This window comes from Magnolia sinica, unplaced genomic scaffold, assembly GCF_029962835.1.
Source record: "Magnolia sinica isolate HGM2019 unplaced genomic scaffold, MsV1 ctg245, whole genome shotgun sequence".
Classification (NCBI taxonomy): Eukaryota; Viridiplantae; Streptophyta; class Magnoliopsida; order Magnoliales; family Magnoliaceae; genus Magnolia; species Magnolia sinica.
Window position 1 is genome coordinate 11453 of NW_026682791.1, and position 20778 is coordinate 32230.

Sequence of the window (20778 nt, forward strand, 5' to 3'; positions counted from 1 at the left end):
GTTTAAACAATTTTTTTTTTTAATTTATCAAATCATTTGAATTAGGAAAAATCACTTTATAAGGCCTATTTCAGTATTAAGTACTAAAAACAAGTTTTAATAAACGGACCGAAGTTCTTGATCTGCGAGATGTTTGCCATTCTGATTATCAGGATCATTGCTTTCAATTTTAGAGAATGAGTTGCTCTCTTTCATTTGATTATTTGTAGATAGGCACGCGCCAAATAATGGGAAGTGACCAATGATCAAGGCAGCCATTGTGTCCAGTCCTCTGCAATCAGCAATTTGCTGACAGCCATCAGGATTCTCATTTGTTAGGTTCATCAAAACCTGCAAAGAGGAAAATAAATTAAAAGTTTAAAACTTTTGAGAATTCAATTCCATGCTCTACCATGACACACATATACTGAACTGGGTCCCTATTGAATTTAATAAATAAGGATATATAAGACGATAAAATAAATAGCCAAAAAAAACCAGCAATCAGGAATTGGAGGTAAAACTAATAGGCGAACATTTTACTCTCATGTAATAGTCTCAGCTATAAAATGGAAGCACAATCAAGAAATGTCATGATATTTGTCTTGTTCCTTTTCTAATCCTGAACTAATTTGGTACTCTATGGTTCAACATATTGCTAGTCTGCATGTTTTTTCTAGTTACTCTGTATGATGTTTGGCTTGTTCTTTGTTTTTTCTTTTAGTACTCTGTAGTTCATCGATATTTATAGTCTGCATGAATTTTGCACTATATATTTGAATATATTTATAGTCTTAGGCTCCATTTAGTCATCACATTGGTATTTATGAATGTAAATTTATCTCAAACCAAATGGAGCTTAAGCCCTTTTTTAACTCCGCCAATGCAACTCCTTGCATTGCCAGTCCCAACCCCGGGTAAAGGAGGAGGGAGAAGGGCTTCAAGGTGAGTTTTATTTTTTTTTTCCATTTTTTGAAGCTGTTATAATTTTTGAGTTTATTTTTGCTTGCAAGCTGGCAGATTTGCTCGCATATGTTGGCGTATGGCCTTACAATTCTTAGAGGTACATTCAGGCTTTGACTTCTCAGAGGTACATTCGAGCTAGCAGATTTGCCAACTAACAGATTTTCTCATGTATGGTGAGTCGTGTCCTTTTCTTCCATTTTCTGAAACTGTTATAGCTTTTGAGTTTACTACAAGTAGATAGTTTTTAATTGGTGATAACCACTTTCCCTTGAGATCAAGCAAGGGCTGGGAGGAAACGTTTTTTCCAGCCTAGAGGGAGACCACATCACATTGGTTAATGTATATCAGGCATGTGTAGAGTGCTTGGAGACTAGCAAGATGTCTAACAGTAAAAAGAAAATGATTGGGAAATGTATATCACCGATGTGCCAAACACATAAGTGATAGCTGGTGTATATCACCGATGTACCACACACTAGCTATATAGCTGGCCATAGTGTGTGGTACACTAGCCAAGCCGCTTCCGTATTCTACTATATAGGACATCGAACAAGTGCAAAAGGATTCCTTGGTGTGTGGGTGGGGTGTTGAGTCCCCAAGTTCTGTTGGGCCCACCGTGATGTATGTGATATATCCACACTGTGCATCCATTTTCCCAAACATTTTAAGGCATGGGTGCAAAAATGAGGTAGATCCAAAGTTCAAGTGGACTACACCATAGAAAGCAATGGGACAATATACTCATTGTTGAAATCTTCCTAAAGCCAACTATGATGTTTATTTGTCATTCAACTTGTTTATAAGCTTCTAATGACAGGTTTACTGTAGATTAAGCCCAGTTTCGCTGCATGAAAGGTTATGGAATCACATGAAAGGTTATTTACTGGTTAGCTTTGTATCCCTGCTAGGTCTGAAAATGAAAATATGCCATTTTCTCGAAAAATCTGACAGATTGCCAGAGGGGGTGGTGGTTTAGATTAGTCAAACGGAACTTGTTGCAGTAGACATAAGGTGTTTACTTTTGCTGGCTGGACACTTGCCAAGGTAATCTACAACAGTCAGATTCAATATTGCAGTAGACATGGTGTTTTAATTATGTGACACGGACTTCAGATAATCTTCCTGGTTATTGCTTGCCTTCTGCTCCGACTGAAAGTATTGGCTATGTGCTGCAGGTACGATCTGCTACACTCGACACATGGCTTCCAGAACAGGTTGCATTTATTCAAAGTAAGCATGTAGAACACTTCTCAGGCTTACAATTCTTATGAGCTTTTTAATTGCCGCAAATCTACCTACTAATGAGGACAACTTCTTAGCCTTCTTTATATTGATTTTAATATTGGTCTTACTCTTTTGGTTGTATGCAGCAATGAGAAATGAGAAGTCAAATAGCTACTGGGAAGCAGGACTGCCTCCAAATTACAACAGAAATCTTTTGGTGGGCTCTAGTTGATGAATAGCCTGGATCCATCACACGTGCTGCGAATCACCTTAGCACCCATCTTCTACGTAACATCTATTTGTTTGTGGTCTAAACACCTTGGTCTTATTGGATGTCTTTCACTTAGCAATACCAGATTTCTTGTGCATCAACAAAAGCTTTGTGTTTTCCGGAATTGTGCATGGTAAAATGGGATTTCACAAACTTGTTAGCATGCCTGACTTGAGCTGACAAAACAGGTTTCTTCTAATTTAAAAGCAGAGCCGGTCCCGGTGCAGGCTGATTCAACACAGAAAGTGCAACCTACACCCAATATCCCACCTCCAAAGGTTGATTATGCCACTAGTCTTTTCAATATGCTTTCTATGCATGGCCCAAGTCAAAATGGGTGATATTTTTGGGATCCATGACAAGCTTGAAAGTTATTCATGTCCACTGTAAAGTAAATGAGTCAATGTCTTGCTTGTAAATATGTAGTTTTCACTTTCAGGTTGTCGAAATCATTGACTGGTATGAGACAATGCATTCCAGAGAGCTCAAGTGGCAATAAGCTTGCATTTATACAAGACCCGAAAATGGACAAAACCTACACCAGGACAGTAATGGTAAGATTTCCTTGTAATTATCATCATCTGCTGATTGTAAAATTTCCCCCTTTGTCTGGGATTTATCTCTCTGCTGAACTGTAACTGCATTTTAGAGATGTGTTAAGATCACTAAAAGTTCTAGGATTTCAGCTCAGCGATTGAGCTTTAGAAGAGTGATTCTTCTATTATTTTTTTAGTTGTGTGATCCTTATGAAGCTGTTGAACTCCTTATGGATGAAAGATTCTTGTTTGTGTCTTGATGATTTCCTGCTGCTTTTCTGGATATATTTGGATCAGTCTTGACATGTGAAACATTTACTTGTTTTTTGAAGTTGTGAACTGGGGTAACTTAAAAACCTAAAAAGTTAGGATTTGGGAGCTTAAAAAACTTAAAAGTCAGGACTTGGGAGCTTATGAAAATGATCAAAAATAAAATAACATTTGATCCCTTCAGTTGAGATTAGGGCTGAAGTTGGGAATTTAAGTGGGTCCAGTGTCTCATTGTTTTCATGATTCACCTACCACCACTATACTAATTTCAATGTGATCTTTAGTCTTTCTGCATGAACTGGAAGTGGGTATTTGGAATTATAGTTTTCTTTTTTTCCGACAGAGATTTGAATTTTAGATGTGTTGTTCTTTCCATGCGAATATGATTTTCTTGAATTTGATTTTCTTCTAACATCTTTCTTACTGTAGATGGGGTGTTAAGAAGCCTAAAATCATGAAAAATTTTGTCACGATCTTGTCGAGTGCATGTCTTGGGATGGCCATGTTCAGTCTCGGTAAGATCATTGATATGCTCATTCGACGCGAGGGGTGTCATCAAGAAATATGACAATCCCGAACAAAGTAAGTTTGCTTATTCTATGTACTTGTTATGAATTTCTTAAATCTATATATGCTTTCTTATCACCGTGCCTTCTTTTCTTGCAGTTCTTGAAGAATTCTTTCATTTAAGACTTGAGTTCTATGTAAAGAGAAAGGTGAGCTTTGATCTAGGCCCCCCATTTTTTCTATTTGGTAATTGAGAAGATGGTAGTATTGACTTGCTACTTTCATGTAGAAAGTAATGTTGGATAATCTTAAGAAGGAAGAAGCCCAGGTGGAGGAGGTGACAGGACAGATGGAGGGTAGGGCAGGAAAGCCTCTTGCTAAGCTTTTAGACAAGTTGGAAAGAACCAAAGAAAGAAAAACACCAAGAAAGCCAATGAAGCAGATACTGTTGTTGAATTTATAGCATCAGTTAGTACTACAACTGAAACTGGTAGGCATCATTCTTTTCTGATGAATGAAAAATCATCTTTGTCAGTAAGCCAGTGTTTGGACGTACATGCCAATCGGCAACACAGAAATTGAAACCCAAAATGGGTGGATTGTCAGTTACTATTTTTTTCCCATCTTGAAGATTTCATTCATCTTAATGCTTGTTATCTTTTTCTCTCCATAGGACATGTTTCCGAGGGGGCAAAACCCAAAGGTAGGGGAGCTCCGAAGAAGGCTCCTACTAGAAAGGTGTGCTTGCAAATCCTGAACTTCTTATTTCCCAATTATCTCCCTATTTTTGTGGACTCCTCATTGCCTTTTTGGTTTCGATCTTTTAGTAGAACATGCCGACTGCCGTTGATAGTGAAGAGGAAGATGATGAGGTGCTCGAGCTGAAAGTGTGAATGATTGTGTTGAGATCAGGGCTGAAGTTGGAAATGAATGATTGTGTTTGATTGAATGAATGAATGATTGTGAATGAATAAATGATTGTGTTTGATTGAATGAATGAATGATTTAGCCATGAAGTATTTATCTATATCAGCTTATATGAGTTATCAGGGTGTACTACAATGGTAAGAGCTGTCATTACTATTTAATTTTTTTTATATTAACAATAGGCATTAGCTACAGCTATTAACCGTAGCCTTTTTTTAAAAAAAATCGTAGCTCTTGCTAATTTTAGCCTTTTGCTATGGTTCGCATTCTACTTTTCGCTACAAATACAATCCATAGCTGTATATAATTTAAAACTACGGACAATATCGCTACGGATTTAATCCGTACCTATAGCTTTAATAGCTACGGCTATTACCCTTAGCCTTGTATCTGAAAACTGTAGCTGTTGTTAAATTAAGCCTATTGCTATGGTTCTTGCTCAACTTTTAACTACAGATATAATCCGTAGCTATAAGTACTTTGTGATACAGAAGCTATGGCTACGGTTTTAATCCATATCCATTACTTCTATGGCTACGGATAGAATCCGTAGCTATAGCTCTTTGACCCATGGCTATGGCATCAATGGCTACAGTCGTGCTATGGACGATAACCGTAGCCATAGGCTTTTGGCTACGGTTTATGTCCGTAGCCTTTACCCCTTTTTTTTGGTAGTGCTTGCATAAGTTATGGATCTTGTTGGTTTAGCTATATTCATTTCATCCCAATGAGTTACACTAATTTAATGGGTTGGATGAAAGATACATACCTCTTTCCTAATGCATGGCCTACCTTAGTTCAAAGATGTTGTTGATTTTCTTTTTCCAATGCCTAAAAGAGGATACAACCTAATGGAAAATAGTAGATTTTACATATTCAGATTAGAATGGACCAGGATCCCGTGTTGCCCACAAGCTTGCAATGAGTTGGGTTCCCTCCACACGTTGAGTGGGACCAGTCATTGCAAGGTCCATTTTTCTGTGAAACATGGTACAGAGTCCATGGACTAACAACGTCCATGGACTAGTTATTTTAATTTAATTCAATACTAGATAATACAGACTAAAGCCAGCTTGAAGCATACCCTTAGTTTTGAAATTTTAGACACAATATATGCCTCTAGAATCAACATTCAAGGTAAAATGTGTCTCAACATAATCCAAGAAAATACTACGGAGAAAAAGAAGATTTAACAGAATTCAAGAAAATACTATGGAGAAAAAGAATGTTTGACAGAATCCATAACAATTTTATAGAGATATTTATTGATTGAGAGATTTCATCAGCAATTTTTAAAAAAATTTAACAAATAATTTCAAGCCCTCAATATCTGTGAGCACCCCATTCAAAAATTTTTGGTAAGCTTCTTTCAAACTTCCATCAAATTTTGGTAAGCTTCTTTTGAGAACTATTTATCTGGAACTCCACCAGGAACTTTCCAAAAGAATTTTAGAAAACTCTGCTAAGAAATATTTATCTGAATGGAACTAGTAGACTGTAAATAGTTTCATTCACCTTCTAAAGTTGAATGTATAGTGTATCAATAGCAGTCATACAATTTGCTAGTGGAATTAAGAAGAAAACAATATAAGCACCAAGGTTCTAGTTATCATCTAACAAAAATGCATTAATTTGAACCAATTGTAACATGAATTATGAAAATGGAACTCTTCACATCTCTCAAACTCAGTTTCAATTTTTCTTGGTCAACATTTGTCTAAAGACATGAAGACATGAAGATACACCTATTCAGGTTAGTTTCCACTGCATAAGAAAATTTTCAGTTCTCCTTCTTATGCCATCCATTGATTTTACAGATTCTGAGACAGACCAACCTAATACCAAATTTTTGCATTGATAAAAGGTCAATAAAGAACCTTCAATCATAATGGAAAAATATCTTTTATGTTCCTTTTTTCAACAAAACTTTTCCATTCATCCAAAATAAAGTTGTTGACAACAAGGAAAGACATGAATAATAGCACCTTATTTTACAAGAATCAGAATGGCAAAGGATTTGAAGCATCAACAAAATTAAATAAAAGGAAGATTGGGTCCTAAACGATCAATCTTGCAATGAAAAAGAAAAAGAAATTAAACAACTAGTGCTTTGTGCTTTTCATAAATTGCATATTAGGATCTAAAAATGCCTCCAACGTAACAAATTCTAGTCACATCTTTAGTCACATCTATATGAAATGCATCTCTCCTATTGGAATGGCCACCTTGGCTTTGATAATGCTTGATTAAGATTTGAAAATATCAGAGCATTTTCCTCTCTCATCAATCAGAAGTTAATATGAGAAAACAAATTGTCAAAGGGCAAATGTATTTTTTTTTTTTTAAATGTCCACAGAACTATAACCTTGATGAAGCAGAAAGGCTGGTCTTAATATGACTAGGCTTATCATACAACCATTGAGGAGACAGTGGTGTATTTCTCTCTGATCTTACTTGATCTGCAATAATTTCATTAAAAAATGAGCAACAACTAATTGCAATAAATGTGCTCATAGTCATAGGATGCATAAATGACAATAGTAGATTGAAACATAGTGCTAAGAAGATGATTTGAGCATAGACAACAAAATATGAGAAGCCACCAAAATCCATAACAAGAACAGAAACACATAACTGTAGAAGGTTATTGATTACCTTTGGAGTTGTCAAAGAAACCCATATACAGATGAATTGCTAGACTATTAACTAATGTCACTCAACCCGTTGGAATGGTGAAACAAGAAGAGCTAAGGAATCAAGTGTCCAAAACTCATTAAAATGAACATTGGAATATGAGGACAAAATAAATAAGCAAGCTTGCTCTTTCAGGAATAACAGGTTTTGAATGACATGACACATGCACATTGGAAGTCAAGTTGTTTGTTGGAAAATATGAAAATAATGTGTCCATGCTCAGATTACAAATAGCACCCAGAAATCTCAGATTTTGATTAATAACTGCCACTGCTAATTAACACACCATGTATTCAGATAGTGAAGGTCAAATTTGACTCAATGGTGCAACCAGGGTAAACCAGAATCGGCAAATTTTCCTGTTTAAACTCATAAAAAGCGAGAACTGTCCAATTAAATGGTTGACCATTTGCATATGATGACTAGATGGATTTGCTTGAACAGGTAGATCCCAATACCATATTGTCAGAATAACTTGTTTCATAAAAATCTATTCCAACAAAGGAAATATAAAAAATTATTTTTTCATTCGATAGCAGTGCATAACATCTTCATCATTCGATAGTCATTGCATTGTCCATTTTTCTGTGAAACATGGTATAGAGTAGTCTACAATAATCTTTTATCAGTTTCAGCCATGATTAGAAAATGCTATGAATGAGACAGGAAAAAAGTAAGAAAGATAATATGGACCATACCAGAGATCTTTATCTAATCCAAGGGCAGAGATCAATGACCAGGCTGCGAGTAACGAACAGATTTCGAAAAAATTACTTATAGCATTAGGTATATAAGATCACTGTAGTTGAAGCAGTGTGAAGGAATCCAACTATGTATATGTATTGGAATCGAATAGTGTTAGATGAACTGTGTATAGATATTGGAATTCAACAGTCAGAGAGGACCCCTGAGTTGGAAATGGAAGCAATATGTCAGTTGGAAATGAACACTGTTAGATTTCAGATTAACTCCAAACCCTCAAAATCCAGTTTTACCCATTTTCTTACTACGTCATGAACAATAGAAATCGGATTTCACAAAACACCCATGTAACATCATGGAAAAATCTATACAAAGACTCGAGTACAGCCTCAGGTAGAAAAACCCAAGGACCGCATCTTGTCGTATAATTTAAACGGGATTTAGTTAAGTACTAAATAATCGGTGGATTAAGCTTAGGCCACCATTTTCACAAATGGGAAGGCCTAAAACCATGAGTACCACTGACTCAATGTCAGCTTAAGACCTATGAGAAATCCCAAGGGCCTATCACTCTCGGAAGTACATTGAAACTCGGTAATAGACCTAAATCGCACGTCGAGGGTTCGATGACCGTGAAATTATAGGAAGATATCTGTCCTGTTGGGCTTGAAAACCATTGCGGGAAGCAAGCCCAAACAGTGTCCAAAAACACCCAACTTGAGCCGTGAGTTAAGTGCATGGGAAACGTGAATATCCTTAGAAAATGATCTGAAACTTAAGTGAATTGGGCCGTTCGCTCTTATGCAAAGTTGACGATTTCTGATCGTTATTTGTGACCAAACTTCACATATGGAGAAAGGAAATTTTCCTCCACTCATCGGTATAATCGTGGCCCCAATTGGACACGTATGATCGTTGATCTGACACGGGCTCTCCACGGTCGATCGGCTCATCCGATTACACCAAAATCATGCCCTGGCATGGATCCATTGTTAGGGAGTGTACCCCATGACGTAGATGAGTAGTGGGCCTCCCTGAGAGCCCTGTTCATCAGAAATGGACGCCTACAGGGCAGAAGTATAGTATAAAGTGGCCCTGGGACCATTTACATCACATCTCGGGCTATAAATAGCCCTTATTTCACCCTCTCTCTCTTATACGAATTTTACAAACCCTAGGGGAGAGAGAAGAGAAAAGAGAGAAAAGAGGAAGAGGAAACGTGGGGAGATCGCTACAACTGTGAGAAATCTTCTCACACGCACCCACGTGCCTAATCACCGCCTCTTTTACTCTACTAAACCTCTTTCGGCTACGATTTTGGGTAAGAAATACCAACCCTAATGTCGATGTAGAGCTCCAGGATAGTCTTTCGTCAACCTAGCTAACCAGTTTCATCATTTAGGTGCCCGATATTCCATTTATGGAAACATAGAATTTGGACCGAGTCCGAGTCGAGCGTACTAACGAAAGGTGCAAACTGTAAATGCTTAGGTTGTGGTTTATCAATGCTTTCATGTCAGCTAATGATTTATGTATGTCTTGATTACTACCATATTGTCTTAAATACATTGATTTCTATATGAGATACACCCATGAATTGTGATAAATAAATGATGCACCCTATGTGTTTGTTGAAATGTTTAAATGAGTAATAGAAAGTGATTAGTGCTTGCCATGATTTCTAATCTAGGATTCATCATTGTCATATGCATATAGATCTCTCTGTATAAAGAATTGATAAAACATAAGTTGTAACTAACGTAGTCTATGTGTTTGATAAATTGTCTAAATGAGAAAATTGTTGATGATTTGTATTTACTACGAGTATTAAGATAGGATTTTTATTGCCTTATGCATATGTATAATTTCCTCTATGAAATTAATTGATAAATGCATGTTGTATTAGCATGGTCTATGTGTTTGATAAAATGCCCATATGAGAAATCCACATGGATTGTTTGTTGAATGCTGGGATAATTATTACACGTGGTTGTTAGCTGCATTTGAGTAGGATTGAGGCTATAAACGTAACCCAAGAAATCGGTAAAGGTCCTTGTTTGGGTGGCCTAATTTGTCTTTCCACCTTAGGTAAACTCAATGAATATGAGTTGCACGACGATTGTCGACAGTGGCTAGGCCATGAGGGGCACTTATGCGCCCCATGTCGATTAAGTCAGCGTGCGCCCGTACCAATTGAGCTTTCCTAATGAACCGATTGACCTATTGTGTGTTTACCATGTATGGATACGACGGCTTGAATCTAAGGTACCCCACACCAATGTAAAGATCCACTTTAACCATGGTACAATGATCCACTATGACTCATGAGTTGAGCATAGTGGTATGGGACACTGTGTCTGAGTTGTCGGCCTACACTGGGGTGATGAGCCTCCCCGTAGTGACCAATGAGCAACTAAGACTGGTGAGCTGGACATGGTGGTATGGGACACCGTGTTCGTGCTGTCGGCCTACGCCGGGGTGACGAGCCTCCCCATAGTGACTGCAAGCACAACTTCTTACAACTTGACTATTGTATGTGTTTAACTAGGGGTGACGAACCTATATGGATCCAGAACATAGGAGTAGGACCACTACGATTGTCTGATGCCGAATGTTCGATTTGGGTCAGTGATATAAAGGGAGGTACCCTAGCTTCCCAAACTTGCTGTATGAATGAGCATAATTAATTACTTGGCTAACATGACCACGCATCACACTGCATTAGTTCGGATGTGCCAAAAAGACGTTGGAGTCGCACACTTGAGGAAGTGTTGTCATATACGAAATAGGCGGTTGGAGTCATGTGTGAGGGAACATTGATTGACTTGATTGTTATGATTGCTTTATCATTATTGCTTTGATTGACTTGATAACATGTGTAAATTTTGCCTTATAGAACCACTGAGTTAATCACTCACTCCCACTCTGGGACAGTGTTTTAAAACACCAACCAAACTTTGATGTACATATAGGTATAGACGATGTCTATACAATGGAGCAGGACTTCGTGGATGAGGAGAAGGAATTCTCCTACTTCCAACTCTCGGACGGGCCGATCTAGGCTACGTACCGTCACGCAGCAATCATTGGGATATCTAGGATTAGTTGGACACATTTACATTTCCACATTTTGTTTATTTTAAAATGATATATGTATATATTGAACCCGGTTACATACTTATACTCTAGAAGAAACCTTGTGAAACATCTACATACTTATACAGACATGTTTAGAATTCTGCTTAATTAAATTCAGAGTATGATTTGTTGTTTAGTATAATCCCATGCATGCTTAACTCATGAACATGAAAGAAATCTGAATATCATCATCCATAAGACATAAGTGATGTTCTGAATCTTGGGAGTAAAGCTTTTTTCGACCCTCAAAATTCAAGGCGTTACAAGTAAATCTAGAAACCATGAGGAAAGTAATTTAAGAAAATCCAACACATCAATTGAATACAGCATCTTTGAAGCCCAACCAGTCATCCATGGTGGAAAATTGATTTCAGATTAACCCCAAAACCCCAAAATCTAGAAACCCCCATTTTCTTGAGATCTTATCAACAGTAGAATTAAAATTTCATAAAACCCCCAATATCCAGAAACCATGAGCAAATTAATTTTGGAAAATTAAAGCCATCAATTGAATACAACATCTTTGAAGCACAAACAGTCCTCCTGGATGAGAAAATCGATCTCAGATTAAGCCAAAATGCCCAGAATCTAGAATATGGGGGTTGTCTGGAGATCTTATGAACAATAGAAATCAGATTTCACAGAACCCCCAATATCCAGAAACCATGAGCAAATTAATTTCGAAAAATCAAACCCATTGATTGAATATAGCGTCATTGAAGCACAAAGAGTCTCTATGGATGAGCAAATCGATTTCAAATTAACCAAAAACCTGTAAAATCCAGAAACCCCCATTTTCTGGATACCTCAATACACTGGAAATCCGATATCATAAAACCCCAAATTCTAAAAACCATGAGTAAAGTAATTTCTCAAAATCCCGTTGTATTGAATTAAATACAGCGTCTTTTAAGCACAAACAGTCGTAATGGAAGCCATGACAGAACCTGAAAAACTAGACATGCATTCGGAAGGCCATGGCCCTGTCACAGCCAGGTGGGTTGCATGCATGAAGGATTTACAGATGTATGACAATGTTTCATGCCGAGAGGGAGGAAGAAGACGTACCTCATGATGGCAACAGTGATGGCTGTAATGGCCATCTTCGTTACACAATATCTACATTTATAATAGGTGTTTCGTGTGAAAAATTACCTCCTACCACCACTCCAGCCATTTCAACTGTAATGCCCTGAATTTCAAGGCCCGAGCGAAGGCTCAACTCCCAAGATCTGTTGCATCACTTATGTAACATAGATAATGATGATTAAATGTTGACCATATTAGAGCATTAAACATGAATGAGATTACACTAAATTACCATATCATACTCCAAAGACAATTAGATTACGTAAGCGTAAGACTGTGATAAATATATAAATCACATAAGTGGTTGTAAGTCTCTAGAGTATGAACATGTCACCGGGTTAAATAATTACATGTATAGTTTCAAAATTTACAAAATGATAAAATGTAATGCTTATCTAATCCGTATCCCTGTGATCCCGGTGATGCAACTCCAGGTCTACATAGACTTGCTAGAGAGTTGCATGTAGGAGAACTCCTCCTCGTCGTCATAAAAGTTAGGCTCCATCTCATAAGCCTCGCCATCTCCTGCAGCTACAAAAGAGTCTGGTTAGTGTTTTAAAACACCGTCCCAGAGTGGGAGTGAGTGATCAACTTAGTGGAGCTATAAGGCAAAGGTTAACATGTTATCAATTCAGTCAAGCAGTAATTATAAGGCAATACAACAATTATATCCTAAGTGCTCTTGTTAATGCAAGAATGGTATGCGATAATGATGCATACCCTCACCTACACTCCCACAGCGACATCATCTCACGATCGTGCATGCACCACTTCGGACACGTGTGCTTCCTCGCTAAAGCACATGCAATGCGGTGCATGGTTGTGTTAGCCAATATTTAATTAGGCTTATTCACATAGCAGATTCAGGAAGCTAAAGTACCTCCCTTTATATCATTTACCCAAACAATGATCCATCTAGGGTCGTCAATCCTAGTTAATCACATACGATAGGCAAGTTATAGGGCAACATCACCCCTGATTGAAAAGTAGTGAATATGCAAGTTTAGGTAGCTACGGAGAGGCTCGTCACTTCAGCGTAGGCTTAGTTTATACTCGGGGTCACTATGGAAAGGTTCATCACCTTAGTGTAGGCCGACAGCTCGAATATAGTGTCCCATACAACCGTATTCGGCTCACGAGTTTGGGTTGCTCAATGGATACTATGAGGAGGCTCCTCACCCCAGGGTAGGCCGACAGCTCGACCATGGTATCTCATACCACCATGCCCAGCTCATGAGTCTTAGTGGATCGTGGTACTAAGATTAAATGGGCATTTCACTAGTAAGTGATACCTTAGATTCAAGCAGTCGCGTCCATACATGGTGAACATACATGAGGCCAATCGGGTTACTTGGCAAGCTCAACTGGTACAAGTGCACATTAAATTAATCGACATGGAGCGCATATGCCCTCCTCGTGGCCTAACTACTGTCGATAATCACCGTATGACTCGGATTCATTGAACGTATCCGCTGTGGTAAAATTAGTTCGGCCAATGATGGTAAATCGTTACCGATTGCTAGGACTACGTATTAGTCCCAATCATACTCAAACACAATAGGCGTTCATATGTGATAGTTAAAACAACATGTGATAACTAATTAAAATATACATCTCATTTGAGCATTTTAACAAACACATAGTGCACATGTTATCATACATAAGCATTTCATCCATAAAGCACGTAGTAGTGAGATAGGTTACATGAAGGAAAATGTAACTATAGATATGGTAGTTGAGAATCCTATCTCAACGCCCTTATTAAATACATTTCAACAAGTAACTTCTAATTCAGACATTTTATCAAACACTTAGACTGCACATATCAACATACATGTAATAAATTAGTTATAACATATATTATAGAAAATCCTTTCACAAAGGAATTGCCACACATACAACAATCATGTATTCTTAATCAATAATCATGTCAAGCACAAATCATAATTCCATATTCATTCAAACATTTTAACAAACACATGGAATGCATTATATTCAACATAGTTTATATATATGTGTAATACACGGAAAACATCGCATCTAAGTACATGTGACAGCAATCAAGTCAGTCATAAATCATTAACTAATATTGAAAACCTTGAAAACCATAACTTAAACATTTATAGGCTACACCTTTCGTCGGTTTACTCATTACGAACTCGGTTTATACACTAAGTCTTTGTCTATGGTGCAACGGCTACCTAAACATTGAAATAGGTTAGCTATTTCGCTGATTCCTCTATTTGCATTCCAAGAACGAGATTAGGATTAGGATTTCTTACCTAAATCGTATCTGGAATCACCTGTATAGTGATGGTGGGGAGGTGATTCAGTATGTGGAGTGGTGGGAGTGAATCCCAGCAACAAACCATAGGTCTCTCAAACTTCTCCTCACTCTTTTCTCTCTTCTCTCTCCTAGTGTTAGAAAAATTCGTATGGAATGAGACAGGGGTGGGTAAGGGTCTTATATAGGTGTAGAACTGATTCAAATGGCCCCAGGGCCATGGTATACTTAGGTTATAGCAAAAAATTATCTGTTTCGGGCCAACGGAGCTCATCTGGAGGTCCATTTCCTACATATGGTCCGGAGAAAGTTACCTGACAATGGATCTATATCAGGTTAATATTTCGGTCTGATCAAATTTGTGGATCAACCATGAAGGACCAGTTTCAGTTCAACAGCCATCGTCACTCGATCAGGGCCACAAGTTCACTGACATGTGTAGGAAAATTTTCCTGATCCAAGGGTGTAGTTAGGTCAGAATCTAACAGTCTGAAACCTTAAATTTGGCCTGCAAGTGAACAACCCAAATCACTTAAGTTTAAGTTCATTTTCTAAAGATATTCGCATTTCTCACACTCTTCGCTACGGTCGCAAGTTGTGCATTTTTTGATACTATTTGGACTTGATTCCCACGATAGTTGTCAAGCCCAGTAAGGTGGTCATAAACTTATAGTTTTATGGTCATCGGACTTTCGACGCGCTGTTCAGGTCTGATACGGAGTTTCAGTGTGCTCTCGAGAGTTACTAGGTTTTGAGATTTCTCCTACGTTTTTAGGTAATGTAGAGTTAGCGATTTTACTGGTTTTGGGTCTTGCAGTTCGTATAGAAAGTGGTTCAAGCTAATCTACTAATTAATTCAGTTTAATACTTAATTAGTTTTCATACAATTTCTACATAATTTGATCATTAATGATTTCTACCTGAGGTGGTACTCGGGTCTTTGTACGGATTTTTCCAAAACATTACAATCTACCCACCTTAAAGAAAAAATTTCATCCTCAAAATTAGTACCTTTTCATACTCCTCGAGAATCTCAGGGTAGTTCTTATGGACCTCGGCTTTTGTTTCCCAAGTAGCCTCTTCATCAGTATGATTTGTCCACAGTACCTTCGCAAGTGGGATAACTTTACTGCATAACACCTATTCCTTCATGTCTAGGATACGCGTCGGTCGCAGTATATAAGTAGTATCTTCACTCAACTATACTTGCTCCCATTTGATAATGTGGGAAGGATTAAGAACGTATTTCTTCAGCATCGATATGTGAAACATGTTGTGCACGCCTGTGAGTAGTGTGGGCAAAGCAAGGCAGTACGCTACTGCACCCCCTTGGTCTAGAATTTAAAACGGACCAATAAATCGGGGCGTAATTTTTCCCTTCTTACCAAATCGAAGGACTCCCTTCATTGGAGAAACCTTCAAAAATACATGGTCCCTAACTTCAAACTCTAGTGGTCGCTTCCACGTATCGGCATAACTCTTTTGTCTGCTCTGTGCTGAAAGAAGTCGACGCTTGATAATGTCGATCTTCTCCATGGTCGCCTGCACTAAATATGGGCCAATCAGACACTTCTCACCAACTTCTGCTCAGCAATACGGTGCTCAACATGGACGTCCATACAGTGCTTCGTAGGGAGCCATACCAATGCTCGCTTGAAAGCTGTTGTTTTAAGCGAACTCAACGTAGGGAAGACAGTTATCCCAATTGTCCTTAAAATCAAGCACACATGCCCGCAACATGTCTTCTAACACCTAATTTACCCATTCCGTCTGCCCATCAATCTGTGGGTGGGACACGGTACTGAACTTTAGTTTCAGCCCCATTGCTTCCTGGATACGAGTCCAGAAGATAAACATGAATCGTGTGTACCGATCCAACACAATCTCCATAGGCACTCTATGCAGACGTACTATCTCCTTGATGTATAGCCTGGCCAATTCATTTGCTGAGTTTGAGACCCTAATCGGGAGGAAAGGAGCCGATTTCGTCAACCGGTCCACAATCACTTAAATGGAGTCATGTCCCTTCCTCGTCTTCGGCAACCCTGAAATGAAGTCCATAGAGGTAAAATCCCATTTCCATTCAGATATAGGCATAGGATGAAGTAAACCAGGAGGTCGGCGATGTTTGGCCTTAACCTGCTGGCACGTGAGGCAATGGGACACAAAGTCTATTAAGTGGGCCTTCATGTTGTCCCACCAGTATGAATGTTTTATATCTCGATACATCTTTGTACTACCAGGATACATCGCCATCTTCAAATTGTGAGTAGCTTCGAGAACTTCCTTTCTCAGGTCATGAAGATTTAGGATGCATAGGCGGCCACGATAACGTAAACCCCCATCCAAACCAACTCTCCATTCAAAGTCTGCATCGTCATTAGCTCATTTTCTCAACTCTACCAACCTTTCATCTTCCCTCTGAGCCACAATGATTCGGTCATCGATAAGTGGCTGCACACGAATATGTGCAACGCTCTTGAACAGCTCTTCCACTGTAAGTTTCTGCTCAAAGTCTCGCACGAATTCCACCATGTTCCATTCTTCTATCACCAGCAGAGCTGTAAATGCTATGTCTTCTTGCGGCTCAACACATCTGCCATAAGGTTAGCCTTACCAGGATGGTAGAAAACCTCAAACTTGAAGTCTTTCAAGGTTTCCATCCATCGTCGCTACCTCATATTCAAGTCTCTTTGTGTGAATATGTATCTGAGGCTCCTGTGGTCGCAAAAGAGCTCGAACTCCTCTCCATAGAGGTAATATCTCTAGAGCTTTAATGCAAAAATGACGGCCGCCAACACCAGGTCATGCGTAGGGTAATTATCCTTGTGTTTCTTCAACTGTCGCGATGTATAGGCGATCACTCTGTCCTTCTGCATAAGAACATAACCCAAACCAACACGAGAGGCATCGGTGTAAATAGTATATCTGACCCCCTACTCTGACAATACTAGCATGGGTGTGGACGTCAACTTGTCCTTCAGTTCCTGAAAGGCTGCTTCTGTCTTCTCATTCTAGGTAAACTTAAGATCCTTCCGAGTGAGCTGAGACAACGGTCTAGCTATCTTGGAAATGTCCCTAATGAATCGACGATAGTAACCTGCCAGGCCAAGGAAACTCCTCACTTCAGTAACCGAACCAGGCTATTCCCAGTCCTGAACTACGTCACCTTAGCAAGGTTCACAACTATTTCTTCATTAGACACCACATGTCACAGGAACTTGACTTCTTCTCTCCAGAAGTCTCACTTCTTGTACTGGGTAAACAACTGGTTCTTCCTGAGCATATCAAAGACTGCTCGTAGGTGCTCCTCGTGATCCTTCCGACTCTTAGAGTATATCAGGATGTCATCTATGAATACGATGACAAATTAGTACAAATACGGACGAAACATCCGGTTCATAAGGTCCATGAACACGGCGGGTGAGTTTGTGAGTCCAAATGACATTACAAGGAACTCATAGTGCCCAAAGCTGATTCTGAACGTTGTCTTCTGCACATCTTCATCCCTGACTCGCAACTAGTGATACCCTGACTGTAAGTCGATCTTTGAAAAATATTGTGCCCCTTTCAACTGATCGAACAAATCATTTATCCTGGGCAAAGGATACTCGTTCTTCACTGTCACATGGTTCAGCCTGTGATAATCAATACACAATTGTAGTGATCCATCTTTCTTCTTCACAAACAACACAGGTGCTCCCTAAGGAGATACACTCGATCGTATGAAGCCTGCATCCAATAGATCATCGATCTGTCTCCTCAGTTCCTCCATCTCACACGGAGGCATGCGATACATCGGTAGAGATATAGGTGTCGCACTTAGCGTTAGGTCGATGGTAAAATCGATCTCGCGTCGAGGAGGTAGTCCAGGTATCGACCTGAACACATCTGTGAAATCTCAGACTACAGGCGTGCTCCCAAGTGTCAGACCGTCAACATGCTCTAGCAAGGTAGCATAACAACTAACATGGTAGTACCAACTAACCTAAACCGGGAAAGTAAAGATCGTGCCCTCAGATCCATGGGCTGTCACCACTCTAGTATTGTAATTGATCTCTGCCTTCATCTCGATGAGCCAATCCATACTAAGAATGAAGTCATAATGACATAATGGGGTGACTATCAGGTCAACGAGCACTGTTCTTCTCCCTAAGTTTATCGAGTAACCTCTACAAGTCTTGGTGGAGTCTGAGAAGGTCCATGTGGTGGTAAGGAGTTTCACCCCAACCATAGGAGTAGTTTCCAATACTAGTTGCTTGACTGCTAAGCATGATATGATTAAGATAGTGGACTCGGTGTCTACCAACAGACACACAGGTGTACCTTGGATGTGTGTCGTGAATTTGAAAGCCAGTGGTGCTGTAGTTGCTGTCTCGGACGCCTCAGCTGTAAGTGAGTGCACACGAGCTCGTTGAGAATGATTTGGCTGTGGTACCATAGGTCATTTAGGCGGCCTACTATGAGGTACATTAGGCCTATAGAAAGGCTGTGTTGGTGGTACTGAACGTAGAAGTGGAGCCAAGATAGCTTGGGGAAGCTGGCGATTGATCTTCTAAGGTGGCGAGAAGCTGTTATCCCTCATCTTGGTGAAGCAGTAAGTATCTACATGACCCGACCTCTTGCAGTAGGTGCACCACCGATCTAATCACCTCAGCTGGGTCAGTGAAGCCGTAAGCCGAGGAGGTGAACCTGCTCGTGGCCTCTTACCGAGGAATGGTCTGCTTGGCAAATTTGGTTGAGGCCTCGGACCCATGGGTACGCATGTACAGGATAGTCTGTGCCCGTCCTACTCAGCTCGCAGAGACATGTTCACTAGCTTAGCATAGTTGGGAATGTTAGTGAAATACATCTTCATACGTATCTCAGGCCGCAGACCTTCTGAAAATTGTCGCATTCGTATCGGCTCGTCTGTCAATATCAAGGGAGCGTATCTGGCCAGCTCCGTGAACCTATTCTCATACCCGGCCATAGTCATTCCTCCCTAACGGAGGTGAAGGAATTCACCCTCCTCATTATGGTAGGTGAGGGGGAAATACTTTTCATGAAAATGGGTCACAAAAGCATCCCATGTCTATCATACCCCTCGAGAACGGTCCGAAGGATGCTGTCCCACCAAAGACTGGCTTCCTTCTCAAACATATATATGACCAACTCAACTAGCTCTGCCTCAGTGCAGTGTTATCACTTCAGCATCTTAGAGATGCGGTTAAGCTAATATTCATCCTCCTCAGGTCTGTGAGTACTCACAAAAGTGGGAGGTCGAAAGCACTGGAATTGCTTAAATAAGTTGTTAGCATTCAAGTTTCCAGTAGGGTGAATAGGTGGTGCAGGCGGAACCACATTCATGTTCTGGGCAAGGCCCCCAGTGATGGTGGTCTAAATCTACTGCTATTGCTACATAAGGAGCATCATCTGCTCCAACCTATCAGGAGGAGAAGCCGCCTGAGGCATGTGTGGCATCAAGGTAGATGCGCGGTTCTATTCTAGAACTGGTGGTGCAAAAGGTGTTGGCCCATTGGTGGGGCCACTGGTCGGCTATGAATTCGGCATAGTCTTATGATTCGGGTCCAAATTGGGGTCCATATGGCTATCGCTTAGGGGAGGTGCCCCGTCACTTAATTCGCCAAGTGTAAGACGTGTCATACTCTGAGTGGCCTTAGGTGGCATTCCCTATATACAACATAGGGTGCAATATGTGTGAGATTCAGCATAAGAACTCACACTCATCCAAACATCATTTACATTCCAAATCAAAAGAAGCTTCGTGCATTTCATTTAACTAAAATTGTCACAATACATGAGATTTAGTCTTACATGGATCATGATAGAAGATGCATGTGAGTTAATCTAAACAAAGTTTTAAACACTAAAACATACCAACCACTCTACCATACTACTAAGCCTATTAAGGCTATAACATAGAAAACAAGAGAACAAAGAAAACCTAAAGACGACTACAACATATGACTAGTCGTTCGACTCTGGTGATGGAGGAGGAGTACCCTTGTCTTGCATACAGCATAGGAGAGCCTTCAAGGTGCGAGGCACCTTCTTAAATTTTTGTTTCATGTAGGCCCTATTCTCTTCAAGTTCGGCCTGGGTCTCTCTAACCTCCTGTCGCAGGGCAACTTGGCTCTCCTCAATCTAAGCCAAGCGGGCTTCTAAAGCAGCTCGATCATGGTGGTGCT

The 20778-nt window shown here is 39.6% G+C and overlaps 2 long non-coding RNA genes across 3 annotated transcripts; both read left to right on the plus strand.

Annotated features, from left to right (window-relative positions):
- Positions 1-652: 652 nt before the first annotated feature.
- Positions 653-3299, plus strand: LOC131236159 (uncharacterized). Its single transcript, XR_009166592.1, has 4 exons — positions 653-1118; positions 2121-2175; positions 2316-2718; positions 2880-3299. It is a non-coding gene; the product is annotated as an uncharacterized LOC131236159 (long non-coding RNA).
- A 305-nt stretch (positions 3300-3604) lies between these two features.
- LOC131236158 (uncharacterized) lies at positions 3605-4815 on the plus strand. Of its 2 annotated transcripts, none has more exons than XR_009166591.1 (5): positions 3605-3828; positions 3913-3962; positions 4043-4243; positions 4427-4491; positions 4584-4815. It is a non-coding gene; the product is annotated as an uncharacterized LOC131236158 (long non-coding RNA). The 2 variants fall into 2 exon arrangements; XR_009166590.1 differs by having other exon boundaries at positions 3607-3828; positions 4581-4815.
- The last annotated feature ends 15963 nt before the right edge of the window (positions 4816-20778 follow it).